This window comes from Balaenoptera borealis, assembly GCF_965194805.1.
Source record: "Balaenoptera borealis genome assembly, chromosome: 14".
Lineage (NCBI taxonomy): Eukaryota > Metazoa > Chordata > Mammalia > Artiodactyla > Balaenopteridae > Balaenoptera > Balaenoptera borealis.
Window position 1 is genome coordinate 52,552,818 of NC_138875.1, and position 15,615 is coordinate 52,568,432.

Genomic DNA, 15,615 nt, shown 5'->3' on the forward strand with positions numbered 1-15,615 from the left:
TGGGGCCCTAACCCAATAGGATTGGTGACCTTATAATAAGAGGACTCTCCCTCTCTCTCTCTTTCTCTTCCACTGTGTGAGGACATCGCAGGAAGGCAGCTGTCTGCAAGCCAGGAAGAGAGATCTCACCAGAAACCAAACCTTGCCAGACCTTGATCTTGGACTTTCCAGCCTCCAGAACTGTGAGAGAAGAAATTTCTGTTGTTTAAGCCATGTAGTCTGTGGTAGTTTGTTACAGCAGCCTGAGCTGACTAAGACAATTTCCTTCGCAAGTGGGGACATGAGGATACTTCCCCTCCACCTACTCAGTGGACCCCAAAGAGAATGTTCCTGACTCACCCCTTCCTCCTCCCTCCTCCATTCTCACCTGGAAGCCCCTGCAGTTTCCGCAAGGCTCCCTCCACAGGCTCATCCCACTCCAAAGCGCCCACCTCCATCTGATCACGTCCCTGCTTTCCTGAGTCCCATCATTTACAGGACAGAGACCACACTCAAACGTGACAGGGCAGCTCTTCTTGTCTGCCTTGCTGACGGTGGCTGGCCTGCGTGCACCCGGCCCTCCAGAACGCTTGCAGGCCTTGTGTGCACTCATGCTCCCTCTCCCCAACCCCCTCTCTTCTCTCTTCTTCATCCTTCTCCCCTCGGTCCTCCAGGCCTGAGCCCAGGGCAGCTTCTCCGGGAAGTTCTTCCCGACAGCGCCCTGCAGTCTGTGTTGGGAGCCTGCCCTTCCCCGCTAGGAGCACTTACCTACTGACTTGGAATCATCTATATGTCTGCTACCCTCACCCACCTGCTCTCCCTGCCTGGCGGGCTGTAAGCTCGTAAAGATCAGAAACATTATCCTGTCTCATCACAGTATCCCCAACCTTACAATGCTGGGTGCTTATTAGATGGTCGGGGAGAGCTCAGGGGATATGTAAGTAACCAAGTTCTCCTTCGGGGGTGAGTGGGTCCCCACCATCCAGGTGTAAAAAAAGCAGGGGAGGCTCCTCCCCAGCCATCAGCATTCGCCCCTCCGCTGAAGGGTCTTCTGTGCTCTCTCTTTTCCCATGTTACCTCCACCCGAAGCTGGCAATACAAACGCGCTCTCATTCGGCACATTCTTTTTTTCTTTTAACATCTTTATTGGAGTATAATTGCTTTACAATGGTGTGTTAGTTTCTGCTGTATAACAAAGTGAATCAGCTATACATATACATATATCCCGGTATCTCCTCCCTCTTGCGTCTCCCTCCCACCCTCCCTATCCCACCCCCCTAGGTGGTCACAAAGCACTGAGCTGATCTCCCTGTGCTACATGGCTGCTTCCCACAAGCTATCTATTTTACATTTGGTAGTGTGTATATGTCCATGCCACTCTTTCACTTCGTCCCAGCTTACCCTTTCCCCTACCCGTATCCTCAAGTCCATTCTCTACCTCTCCGTCTTTATTCCTGTCCTGCCCCTAGGTTCTTCAGAACCAATTTTTTTTTTTAAGATACCATATATGTGTGTTAGCATACAGTAATTGTTTTTCTCTTTCTGACTTACTTCACTCCGTATGACAGTCTCTAGGTCCATCCACCTCACTACAAATAACTTAATTTCGTTTCCTTTTTGGTTGAGTAAAATTCCATTGTATATATGTGCCACATCTTCTTTATCCATTCATCTGTTGATGGACACTTAGGTTGCTTCCATGTCCTGGCTGTTGTAAATAGTGCTGCAATGAACATTGTGGTACATGAATTTTTGAATTATGGTTTTCTCAGGGTATATGCCCAGTAGTGGGATTGCTGGGTCATATGGTAGTTCTATTTTTAGTTTTTTGAGGAACCTCCATACTGTTCTCCATAGTGGCTGTATCAACTTACATTCCCACCAACAGTGCAAGAGGGTTCCCTTTTCTCCACATCCTCTCCTGCATTTATTGTTTGTAGATTTTTTGATGATGGCCATTCTGACTGGTGTGAGGTGATACCTCATCGTAGTTTTGGTTTGCATTTCTCTAATGATTAGTGATGTTGGGTATCCTTTCATGTGTTTGTTGGCAATATGCATATCTTCTTTGGAGAAATGTCTGTTTAGGTCTCCTGCCCATTTTTGGATTGGGCTGTTTGTTTTTTTGACATTGAGCTTCATGAGCTGCTTGTAAATTTTGGAGATTAATCCTTTGTCAGTTGCTTCATTGGCAAATATTTTCTCTCATTCTGAGGGTTGTCTTTTCATCTTGTTTATAGTATCCTTTGCTGTGCAAAGCTTTTAAGTTTCATTAGGTCCCATTTGTTTATTTTTGTTTTTATTTCCATTTCTCTAGGAGGTGGGTCAAAAAGGATCTGGCTGTGATTTATGTCATAAAGTGTTTGGCCTATGTTTTCCTCTAAGAGTTTTATAGTGTCTGACCCTACATTTAGGTCTCTAATCCATTTTGAGTTTATTTTTGTGTATGGTGTTAGCAAGTGTTCTAATTGCATTCTTTTACATATAGCTGTCCAGTTTTCCCAGCACCACTTATTGAAGAGACTATCTTTTCTCCATTGTATATTCTTCCCTCCTTTATCAAAAATAAGGTGACCATATGTGTGTGGGTTTATCTCTGGGCTTTCTATCCTGTTCCATTGATCTATATTTCTGTTTTTGTGCCAGTACCATACTATCTTGATTACTGTAGCTTTGTAGTATAGTCTGAAGTCCAGGAGCCTGATTCCTCCAGCTCTGTTTTTCTTTCTCAAGATTGCTTTGGCTCTTCGGGGTCTTTTGTGTTTCCATACAAATTGTGCAATTTTTTGTTCTAGTTCTGTGCAAAATGCCCTTGGTAGTTTGACAGGGATTGCATTGAATCTGTAGATTGCTTTGGATAGTATAGTCATTTTCACAATGTTGATTCTTCCAATCCAAGAACATGGTATATCTCTCCATCTGTTTGTATCATCTTTAATTTCTTTCATCAGTGTCTTATAATTTTCTGCATACAGGTCTTTTGTCTCCTTAGGTAGGTTTATTCCTAGGTATTTTATTCTTTTTGTTGCAGTGGTAACTGGGAATATTTCCTTAATTTCTCCTTCAGATTTTTCATCATTAGTGTAGAGGAATGCAAGAGATTTCTGTGCATTAATTTTGTATCCTGCTACTATACCAAATTCATTGATTAGCTCTAGTAGTTTTCTGGTAGCATCTTTAGGATTCTCTATGTATAGTATCATGTCATCTGCAAGCAGTGACAGCTTTACTTCTTCTTTTCTGATTTGGATTCTTTTTATTTCTTTTTCTCCTCTGATTGCTGTAGCTAAAACTTCCAAAACTATGTTGAATAATAGTGGTGAGAGTGGAAAACCTTGTCTTGTTCCTGATCTTAGAGGAAATGGTTTCAGTTTTTCACCATTGAGAATGATGTTGGCTATGGGTTTGTCATATATGGCTTTTATTATGCTGAGGTAAGTTCCCTCTATGCCTACTTTCTGGAGGGTATTTATCATAAATGGGTGTTGAATTTTTGAAAAGGTGTCAAAAGCTTTTTCTGCATCTGTTGAGATGATCATATGGTTTTTCTCCTTCAATTTGTTAATATGGTGTATCACATTGATTGATTTGCATATATTGAAGAATCCTTGCATTCCTGGGATAAACCCCACTTGATCATGGTGTATGATCCTTTTAATGTTCTGTTGGATTCTGTTTGCTAGTATTTTGTTGAGGATCTTTGCATCTATGTTCATCAGTGATATTGGCCTGTAGTTTTCTTTTTTGTGACATCTTTGGTTTTGTTATCAGGGTGATGGTGGCCTCGTAGAATGAGTTTGGGAGTGTTCCTCCCTCTGCTATATTTTGGAAGAGTTTGAGAAGGATAGGTTTTAGCTCTTCTCTAAATGTTTGATAGAATTCGCCTGTGAAGCCATCTGGTCCTGGGCTTTTGTTTGTTGGAAGATTTTTAATCACAGTCTCAATTTCAGTGTTTGTGAATCATCTGTTTATATTTTCTGTTTCTTCCTGGTTCAGTCTTGGAAGGTTGTGCTTTTCTAAGAATGTGTCCATTTCTTCCAGGTTGTCCATTTTATTGGCATATAGTTGCTTGTAGTAATCTCTCATGATCCTTTGTATTTCTGCAGTGTCAGTTGTTACTTCTCCTTTTTCATTTCTAATTCTGTTGATTTGAGTCTTCTCCCTTTTTTTCTTGATGAGCCTGGCTAATGGTTTATCAATTTTGTTTATCTTCTCAAGGAACCAGCTTTTAGTTTTATTGATCTTTGCTACTGTTTCCTTCATTTCTTTTTCATTTATTTCTGATCTGATCTTTATGATTTCTTTCCTTCTGCTAACTTTGGGGTTCTTTTGTTCCTCTTTCTGTAATTGCTTTAGGTGTAAGATTAGGTTGTTTACTTGAGATTTTTCTTGTTTCTTGCGGTAGAAGTTTATTGCTATAAACTTCCCTCTTAGAACTGCTTTTGCTGCATCCCATAGGTTTTGGGCAGTACTATTTCCATTGTCATTTGTTTTGTATGTATTTTTTGATTTCCTCTTTTATTTCTTCAGTCATCTCTTGGTTATTTAGTAGCATATTGTTTAGGCTCCATGTGTTTGTATTTTTTACAGATTTTTTCCTGTAATTGATATCTAGTCTCATAGCGTTGCAGTCGGAAAAGATACTTGATACGATTTCAATTTTCTTAAATTTACCAAGGCTTAATTTGTGACCCAAGATATGATCTATCCTGGAGAATGTTCCATGAGCACTTGAGAAGAAAGTGTATTCTGTTGTTTTTGATGGAATGTCCTATAAATATCAATTAAGTCCATCTCATTTAATGTCATTTAAAGCTTGTGTTTCCTTATTTATTTTCATTTTGGATGATCTGTCCATTGGTGAAAATGGGTTGTTAAAGTCCCCTACTATGATTGTGTTACTGTCGATTTCCCCTTTTATGGCTGTTAGCATCTGCCTTATGTATTGAGGTGCTCCTATGTTGGGTGCATAAATATTTACAATTGTTATATCTTCTTCTTGGATTGATCCATTGATCATTATGTAGTGTCCTTCTTTGTCTCTTGTAATAGTCTTTATTTTAAAGTTTATTTTGTCTGATATGAGAATTGCAACTCCAGCTTTCTTTTGATTTCCATTCGCATGGAATATCTTTTTCCATCCCCACACTTTCAGTCTGTATGTGTCCCTAGGTCTGAAGTGGGTCTCTTGTAGACAGCATATGTACAGGTCTTGTTTTTGTATCCATTCAGCCAGTCTATGTCTTTTAGTTGGAGCATTTAATCCATTTACATTTAAGGTAGTCATCGATATGTATGTTCCTATTACCATTTTCATAATTGTTTTGGGTTTGTTATTGTAGGTCTTTTCCATCTCTTGTGTTTCCTGCCTAGAGAAGTTCCTGTAGCATTTGTTGTAAAGCTGGTTTGGTGGTGCTGAATTCTCTTAGCTTTTGCTTCTCTGTAAAGGTTTTAAGTTCTCTGTCGAATCTGAATGAGATCCTTGCTGGGGAGAGTAATCTTGGTTGTAGGTTTTCCCCTTTCATCACTTTAAATATGTCCTGCCACTCCCTTCTGGCTTGCAGAGTTTCTGCTGAAAGATCAGCTGTTAACATTATGGGGATTCCCTTGTATGTTATTTGTTTTTTTTTCCCTTGCTGCTTTTAATATTTTTTCTTTGTATTTAATTTTTCATAGTTTGATGAATATGTGTCTTGGTGTGTTTCTCCTTGTATTTATCCTGTAAGGGACTCTCTGTGCTTCCTGGACTTGATTGATTATTTCATTTCCCATATTAGAGAAGTTTTCAACTATAATCTCTTCAAATATTTTCTCAGTCCCTTTCTTTTTCTCTTCTTCTTCTGGGACCCCTATAATTCAAATGTTGGTGCATTTAATGTTGTCCCAGAGTTCTCTGAGACTGTCCTCAATTCTTTTCATTGTTTTCTCTTTATTCTGCTCTGCAGTAGTTATTTCCACTATTTTATCTTCCAGGTCACTTATCCATTCTTCTGCCTCAGTTATTCTGTTATTGATTCCTTCTAGAGAATTTTGAATATCATTTATTGTGTTGTTCATCATTGTTTGTTGCTCTTTAGTTCTTCTAGGTCCTTGTTAAACATTTCTTGTATTTTCTCCATTCTATTTCCAAGATTTTGGGTCATCTTTACTATCATTACTCTGAATTCTTTTTCAGGTAGACTGCCTATTTCCTCTTCATTTGTTTGGTCTGGTGGGTTTTTACCTTGCTCCTTCATCTGCTGTGTGTTTCTCTGTCTTCTCATTTTGCTTAACTTACTGTGTTTGGGGTCTCCTTTTTGCAGGCTGCAGGTTCATAGTTCCCATTATTTTTGGTGTCTGCCCCCAGTGGCTAAGGTTGGTTCAGTGGGTTGTGTAGGCTAACTGGTGGAGGGGACTGGTACCTGTGTTCTGGTGGATGAGGCTGGATCTTGTCTTTCTGGTGGGCAGGACTGCGTCCAGTGGTGTGTTTTGGGGTGTCTATGACCTTATTATGATTTTAGGCAGCCTCTCTGCTGATGGGTGGGGTTGTGTTCCTGTCTTGCTAGTTGTTTGGCATAAGGTGTCCAGCACTGTAGCTTGCTGGTCGCTGAGTGGAGCTGGGTCTTAGCGTTGATATGGAGCTCTCTGGGAGAGCTTTCGCTGTTTGATAGTACGTGGAGCCGGGAGGTCTCTGGTGGACCAATGTCCTGAACTCGGCTCTCGCACTTCAGAGGCACAGGCCTAACACCTGGTCGGAGCACCCAGACCCTGTCAGCCACACGGCTCAGAAGAAAAGGGAGAAAAAAAGAAAGAAAGAAAGAAAAAATAAAATAAAATAAAATAAAGTTATTAAAGTAAAAAAAAAATAAATTATTAAAAATAAACAAATTAAAAAGTAATAATAAAAAGAAAGAAAGAAAGTAGAGAGGAACCAAACCAAAAAACAAATCCCCCAATGATAACAAGCGCTAAAAACTATACAAAAACAAAACAAAAAAACAACGGACAGACAGCCCTAGGACAAATGGTAAAAGCAATGCTATACAGACAAAATCACGCAAAGAAGCGTACACAACACACTCACAAAAAGAGAAAAAAGAAAAAAATATATAAATTGAATGTCATTCAAATGGTCCTTCTTTAGCTTGTGTTCTATGTTGGGTACAAATTTAATTATTCCTTTCTGAGAAGCTCAAGTACTGTCTTCTTCAATGAAGAATGTTGCAATAGTCTGGGTGAGGAAGTATCTTGAGCAGGAAGGTGATTCTCCCATGGCAAAGTTTAGCTTTTTCACTCTGTAGGAATAACCTCGGCCATTTTTCCAAATATGAAAACTCAACTTCATGCTCTGCAAGAAAACTGTAACTCTGGTGCTGTTTGACCGCAGTGCAGTGAGCTTCTGAACTCTATTAACTCCCCAGCCTCCAGGACCCTTCAGTGGCAGCCTGTGTGGCTACATCAGTGGCACTTCATTGAAATCTTGAGACCCTAAGGATCCTGCTGCTGTCTATATTTCAAAAGGGAGCCCAAATCCAGGCCAGTGTGTTGTCAGTTGCCCAGGTTCTAAACCAGAGGCTTCAGTAGTCAAGGGATGTGCTTTTATTTCTGAATCCCTCCTGTGAGCCCCCTGAGCTCACTGCTTTCTTGCTGGTGGTGGGTGAGACCCTCCTCATTACTAGCTCTGCAGCTTTTGTGTCATGAGCTTTCAGACTTTCTTTGAGCAGCTCTTTTTCCTGGTTGGGTCTGGAAACCGGCTGTTCGGCACATTCTAAATGAACACCAACCACAAACCTTCCACTCCGCTAAATCCACAGCTGCAGCAGTAAACAAGATGATGTGTTGTGTGCCCCGAGCAATAAGCAAGCAAACATATTATAGCATGTAAAATTTTAAAAGAATTTTTAAACCAGGGGCACAACATCAATCTCATGGCACTGAACTGCGTCCCAAGCATAAGCCTGCATTACCTAATGAGCTGGGCTTGCATCTGAGCATTAAACCTCCTTCCAGGGGCACCTGCCATATCTTCCCCTCTCTCGCTCTGTCTCTGGTCTTTCCCAAAGCCTGTGGGGCAAGGGTCACCTTCCCTCCTTGTTTGCTTCCTGGCAACCCCTGCCACTCACCTCCAGCCTTGGCTGGACCCTTCCACCATCGCCTCCTAAGCCCTCGGAGTAGGGCTGGTCCTCTCTGCACCCCAGATGCTCTTGCATTGGCCCCAGCCTGCAGCTCACATCAAACCCTCTCCAGCTCTGAGGAGGCTCCTTGAGCCACTCAACAGGGAACCCGTAAGAACCTTTCTCCTGCATCCCACACCAAAATGCCCCAAATTGAGCTGCGCATCTTTTGTCGTCATGCATTCATTCACACACTCATTTCATCCACTATTCATTCATCCATCCCCTAATACAGGTACCCCCTGCTTTTCGGAAGTTCGCTTTACACCACTTCCCTTTTATGAAATTTCAAGGACTCTTTATTAATATCTATTGCTGCCTAACAAATTACCCGCAAACTCGGTGGCTTTAAACAACACACATTTATTATCTCACCATGTCTGTGGGGCAGCAGTCTGGGCTCGGCTTAGGGGGTTCCTCTCCTGTGATTGCCTCTCACAAGGCAGCAACCCAGCTCCAAGGAAGGATCCATTTCCAAGCTCACATGGCTGTTGGCAGATTTCTGTTCTTTGGGGGTTTTTGGACTGTGAGCCTCAGTTTCTGGCTGGTTGTCGCCTTCAGTTCCTCTTCACATGGTCTTTTCCAACATGGTCAGTGACCCCACTGAAACGTACAAACCAGGAAGGCAATAGAGAGTCTGCCAGCGAGACAGAAGTGACATATCTCATCACCTTTATCATAATTAGAAGCAAGCTGCTAGGCCAGCCCATGCTCAAGGGGATGGGATTCTACCAGGTGGTGGGGATCATCGGGGCCTCTGAGAGTCTGCCTCCTACAGTCCACTTGGGGAATTGTAGGCAGTCTTGTACCGAGGGCGGTGCAGAAGCAGGACGGTGTGGGCAGGAAGGTAGAGACCCTGAGGGCTTCATAAACTGAGCCAACGAACTAGGGCACTGTCCTGTGAGAGATGGATTCCACTTCTTTTCTTTAAATGCACCTTTTGGTTTTGTTGCGTTTCTGAAAATCACTTCAGCCTCCTTTGCTCCCTGAGACCCATCCTTAGAGTTACACGGCCCATACCGTCAGTTACCAGTCTCCTTCCTGTGTTTCCATCCCCCAACAGGTGCCGGCTCACCTGTCATTTAGAAACACCTCAGTAAGACTGGCACAGGTGCAACTGAACTCTACTCAACACCCCTGACCGCAAACAGATGACATCCCCAAACCCATCAGCTAAGCTTCGGCAGAAGGTTGCTTTTGGCTGTCAGAAAAACCAGGACAGATGAGGGGAGGAGAGGGAGGGGGTCAGGCAGGACTGTACCCACCTTGAGACCCAGCCTTTCCCACTGGTTTCTGAGTTGTTCCCTAATCGTGGTGCTGCCACCAGGCCTCAGTCGTTACAAATCCATCAACAGCCCCACTGTTCAGAGAGCAGCCCCAGAAAAGCCAAAACTTCCCAAACCACAACCAACTTTCCTTGAGGAAATGGCCTGAAGTCATGATCCCTCATTGCTGGAAATGTCACTTGACTGTGGTTGTCACCATGATGACTGTTCTTTCTTTTCATCTAGGTTGAAAACCGTCCACCATTCTAGCTGCTAGAGATTTTTACTGGCTTCCTTACCTTGATCACTTTTCCTGCACGTGTAAGAGAGTGTTCTTGCCAAAGCTCATTTCTCTGGGCTTAATAAACCATTTTATGGGCTACATTTTTTGGCAGAAAGCCCCGTCCTCCATCCTTTGATCTTGGGACTCTGAACATACAGAACTAGTGCTGAGTAAGCACTACCTGTGCAAGTATCAACAGCCATGTCCGAGACGTAACCCCAGCTTCCATTCGGAAGCCCTGGGGACTCCTCGCCTGTGATCCTTAGATCCCTTTGGCCTCCATCCTTGCCCCACCCATTATTAATCTCCTAGGAAAAGGAAGAAAGTTCCATAATTCATGGATTTTTGAGGATTTCCACCCAAGTACTTCTTGCCGTCACACTCACTGGTTACTGCACATCCATTTGGAGGATGGCCGCCTTTTAAAATGGATCGTGACCACTTTCCAAGTGCAACAGCTTTGATCTCTCGGCCAGAGGACATCTGCTCGCCTGTTATGACATTTTTACCTTCTAGGTTCAGGCCAGAATTGTCCCCCTATTCCCCGAGCCCGTCTCCCTGCTGGAGTATCACTCCTCCTCCTCCACCTTTGTTTCCTTGGCTTCGAGTTCTCATCCTCTCCTTCCAACATTTTCGCCTCATCCCTCCGTATCATATTTTACCTCGGACCAAGAGAAACGCTGCGGCTGACAGGCCATCGTGGTGTCTTTGAAATGTGCTGGCTCTGGCTGGAGACGCAGCTCACTGGAATTACTTAGAAGTCTTCTTTTCGCTTTGTCTCCTTCTCTGTTTATTCACGGAGGAGAATGTCCATGATCAGGAGGGAAATGACCAGACAGTCAGTTCTCTCTGCGAGTCAGCAGAGAATGCATTTTCCCGCTTCCTCCCCTCCCTCAAAAAGCGACAGTGTTGACCAAAGCCCCCCCTCTCGCTACCTTCATCTCCAGCCTCATCCCCTCTTCCTGCCAATCCCAGCATTTCCCTTTCCTGGGAGAGGGGTTGAGGTTGAAGTCAGGGGTCATCCACCTGCCCAGAAGAACCTGGCCAGAATCGCCCCCCTAACAATGAAACATTTCCTTTGGTTTCCCCGGATCCCCTGCTCCCTTTGCAAAATACAGACCCAGGCACGGGCCTCAGTGTGTTGCCAGGAGATTTGTTTAACTGCTTCGAAATCATTATTTGCACGCGGGAAAGCTTGGAACAAAAAGCCCTTGTGTGTGTAAAAATGCCGCAGGATTAAGCCTTGGTTTGGGTCCCTTCTAAAAAAGAACTGCAATTGTACAAATAGCAAGGGCGCCTGAGGGCTAAATGAGCTATCAGATGACCTGATAGGCTCGAGAAGAAACCTAATTTGGCGCACAGCCTCTGTTGTCCTCGTACACTGGTCAGTTACGCCTCAAGATTGACCCTTGTTTCTCTGCAAGTCACGCCTTTGTCTCCAATCAGGGGGTCTGCAGCGAGGCCTGCTGGAGGGGCCAGCAAAGATGAGCAAGGGAATGGGACAATCCGAGGATGCAGTCAGCGGGCGCACAGTGCCTCGCGCTTACAAGGACCCAGGAAACGTTACTCAGTGAGCCATTTGGGCTACCGAGTCCACACCCACCGGTTACCAAGCCAGGATGAAGAAACTGGAGTACAGGTAGCCCCCAAGACTCTTGCAAACCTTAATTCAAAGAGGAAGAAACTGACAGAAAACCGTGCCCGCCTTCAAATCCCCACCTCCTGAGAATGCAGCGTGGTGTCCGGAACAGCAGTGAGTCATAGAACCTTAGTGGGTGTCACCCTCCCCTCTCCTGGAAGTGGAGTCCTGGGAGGTAAGGAGAGTGCCCAAGGTCACACAGCAGTCTTTCCCAAATGGATTAAAAGTCTAAATTTCAGTCTGTGACGTTCAGTCACTCAGACACAAGCTCTAACAACAGCGTCCCTTGAAGGTTTGCTAATAAAAATGAAGTCGTAATTGTAAAGTCCTCCTTACCAAACAGCACTCACAAATACTCTGCCTGAAGAATAACAAAGCAGAGTGGCACCACCAGGGTAGCCCTGGGTTCCCCACAGAGACCCCAAACCCAGCACATGGACAACCAAACTTGGTAGCACTGCACACGCACCCCTCACACCCTCCACCTCCACCAGAGTCCACTCAGTGATCGATGGCCCCTGGTCTGCTTCCTGCTTCTTGCCTGGATTCCTGCCCACCTGTGACAGCCTTCCCAGCACTCTCCCTGCCTCATCCTCCACTCCTTCCAATCCAATCTTCACAGGGAAGCAAACAGTGAACTGTCCAAAATGCAAACCAGATCCTGTTGTTCCTCTGTTTCAAATCCCTTGATGCTTCCCCAGGTCTAAGCAGGAGAATGTGCAGACTATATCGTGTTGCACAGCCAGCCTTGCGTGATCTGGCCTCTGCCTTCATTTCCAGCCTCATTTCTCCTGTACCTCTGCCCTGCCAAGCAGAAGTGCCTATAGGCTCTTTAGCACCTCTGTGCCTTTGCCTGTACTATTGCCTCTTCCCACAAGGCCACACCTAACTTTTATCTCCTGAACATGAAGTCTACTCATCCTTCAAGTCTCAGCTCAAATGCCATCTCCTCCAGGAAGTCCTCCAGTACCACCATAACTCTTGTAGCAATTTGTGCAAACCCTGATCATGTTGCAGAATTAATGCTCATATTTCAGTGTCTCCATTAAACGGTAAACTCCTGAAGAGCAAGGACAGAACTCTGTCCAGCTGTGTATCCTAGCACATTTCCTGGAATGTAGGGGCTGGTTTATTACCAGAAGAGATGCTGGTTTATTAGAAGAACTGAATTGATTTATTGAGCACCTACGATATGCCCAGCACTAGGGCAACAGAAATGAACAAAACAGAAAAAAAACCCCCACTGTTTTCTGAAGTTTATATTATAGTGGGATAATAACCAAATACTTAACCATATAACCAAATGCATAACTATATAATGTCAGCCAGTGACAAGTACTAAGGGGAAAAGTAAAGCAGAGTGAGGAGATGGGGGTGAAGGGTTCACTATTTTAGATGGCAGGGGTCAGAGACAGTAACTCTGAGAGGTGACATTTGGGCCTGGACGCAGGTGAATAGGGATTCCCGTCATGGGGAGAAGAATGGGGAAGGGTGAGTACCAAGACCCTGGGGTGGAAGTGTGTTCGGCGTGTTTGAGGGACAGGAAGGAGGCCCCTGTGCCTGGTGTGCAGTGAAGGAGGGAGGGGAGGAAAAGTCAAGGCTGAAGAAATGGCCAGGCCACATATGCACATCTGACAGGAGGATTTATTTTAAAGAGAAATAATAAAGACACAGTTCAAGAGGGTGGTTATTTACAAGGAGGGAGGGGGGAAGACAAGGAGGAGAATATAGGTTGCTGTGAATTACTGTCAATATTCTCGTCCTGGGGTTTACTGGTGGCTTCATGGGTGTTCGTTATGGAGGGAATAAGTAAGCAGCAAAGCCGTGCATGAACCGAAGATGATAAAGAGTCACGAGCCAGGAATGCTCACTAATCTGATTCTGCGCACTGGAGAGAGAAAGTAATTCCCCAGGGCTAAAACTTTATTCTGAAATAAATGTCTATATACCTTGTACTTAAGAAAACCCTCTAAGCTAATACCTGCTTCACTGAGAAGTTCTCTCCAAAGGTTTTGGTGGTTTTTCTCCCCCAAGTAACGTGGGAGTTGTGGCTGCTGTTCTCAGTTCCTTCCAGCCGGTGCTCTGAGCGACCTGCGGTTCAGTGTCTGGACCACAGGATCGAGTGCAGGAGAGACCAGGCCCCACGGCGCTGGGCAGGCGCACAGGACGGTGAGCCCTAATGCTGACGCTGGCCCTCGCTGGAGGATGTCAGAGCGGTGCAGGGAGGCAGACAGACCCAAGTTCAAGTCCCAGGTCTGCTGCCACTAGTGCGCTGACCTTAGGCAAATCCCGTGGCTTCCTGAGCCTCAGGTTCTCAAGTGTCAACTTGGAGTGTATGAGTCCCGCAGGGACTACTTTGCTGTAGCAAAGAACCACAAACTGGGGGCCTTAAAACCACAGAAATCTCACAGTTCTGTACCCTGGAAGGAGGCAACAGGCCATGCGCCCTCTGAAGGCTCTGGGGAAGGAACATCCTGCCTCTTCCAGCTTCTGGTGGCTGCCACATTCCTTGGTGTTCTTTGGTTTGTCACTGCCTCTGTCCCTGTCTCACCTGGCATTCTTCCCATGTGTCTCTGTGTCTTTTTATGGGCTTCTTATAAGGATACCCGTCAGTGGATTTAGGGCCCACCCTGATCCAATGTGACCTCATCTTAATTAGTTACATCTGCAAAGACCCTTTATTCCAATATAAGATCACATTTTGAGGTTCTGGGTAGACATGAATTTCACAGGGATATTATTCAACAAGGTATGTGGAGAAGATGATATATAACAAAAAGGGCCATAAAAAGAATTAAATTAAATAATGTATATAAGGCACCTAGCACAATGTTAAGCATTCGTCTTCACCATCATCATCTCAGAGAAAGAATCCTATTTCTGAAAACATTCCTTCCCGTTAGCTAAGGTGACCACAAGCGAAATGGCCAAATAGGCCTAGGTTCAAATCTTGGTTGGGCAACCTCTGGCAAATTACTTAACCTTTCTGAGCTTCAGTTTCTTTATCCACACGGATGGACATATATATCCAACACTTAAATGTCATTTACTGTGCAGGAGGCACCATTCTAAAAGATTTACGAATATTGTCTCAGTGAATCCTCAGAACAACCCTGTGAGCTAGGTATTATTATTATCTCTATTTTACAACCAAGGACATTGAATCAGAAAGTATTTTATTTAAGACAGTTGTCTAAGGTCACATAGGAAGTAAGTGATGGAGCCAGAGTTTAAACCCAGGCAGTCTGGCTCCAGAATTCCCCCAAGATTAAAAGAGAATAAGTAAACTGATGTATTTTTGTGCCTGAATATTTGTTCTTTTTTTTTTTTTTAATAAATTTATTAATTTATTTTTGACTGCATTGGGTCTTTGTTTCTTCGCCCCTCGGAGGGAGGGGGGCTGGGGGGACTACTTTACATTGCGGTTGTGCGTGTTTCTCATCGCGGTGGCTTCTCTTGCTGCGCAGCACGGGCTCTAGGCACGCGAACTTCAGTAGTTGTGGCTCCCGGGCTCTAGAGCGCAGGGTCAGCAGTTGTGGCGCGCGGGCTTAGTTGCTCCGCCGCATGTGGGATCTTCCCCGACCAGGGCTTGAACCCGTGTGCCCTGCACTGGCAGGCGGATTCTTAACCACTGCGCCACCAGGGAAGCCCTGAATATTTGTTCTGATTTAATAAAATGCTTTCTGAAAAAAAAAAAAAAGAGAATAAATAATAAAATAAATAAATAAAATATGTAGCCGGCGCTCAGTCGCTACACAGCAGTCAACAAATGGTGGGACGGTAACCAGGGCTCCCTCGTCCAAACCTTTCCCCTTTGCAGACCTCAGGGATGCCTTTCCTCCTTCCTCTTTCTCAGTTCAGATGCTCTGGTTGTTGACATTAATCCATATTTAAAAGTCCAGGCTGCTCAAGTTCCATTCAGTGTCCTGTGGCATCTTGCCCTCTTTTTCATCTTGTTCTCATTCTCTCCAGTGTCCTGTGACCATGATGCCTGGGCTTGGGGGTGGGGAGTCAGAGAAGGGGAGGGAGCTGCAGCTCACTCCCTGGCAACTCGGGAACGTGGAGGGGGTGGGTGCTCCTCTCCTGGGGTGGGTGCTCCTCTCCTGGGGTGGGGACAGAGTTAAGCAACAGACTGTAAGACACATCTCAGGGACGTCCGCCCAGCAGGGCCACCCGCTAAACCCAGGAACGTGTACGCTGCCCTTGGCACAAAGATCCTTGAGAGATCCGTCATGGAACAGAACCTCCGTTAGATTTAGGAAAGCCACCACCAGAGAAGAAAGGAAAATTCTCCTG

The 15,615-nt window shown here is 44.7% G+C and overlaps 1 long non-coding RNA gene across 1 annotated transcript in view; it reads right to left on the reverse strand.

Moving 5' to 3' along the window:
• The window catches only part of LOC309610579, a 264,883-nt gene extending 249,749 nt beyond the window's left edge, over window positions 1–15,134 (reverse strand). Inside the window, exons 1-2 of the long non-coding RNA XR_014234045.1 lie at window positions 10,343–15,134; window positions 1,531–8,735 (exon numbers count right to left, since the gene is read on the reverse strand). This is a non-coding gene — a long non-coding RNA (uncharacterized lncRNA). The remainder of the gene's footprint in view (window positions 1–1,530; window positions 8,736–10,342) is intronic.
• Between the last annotated feature and the right edge of the window lie 481 nt (window positions 15,135–15,615).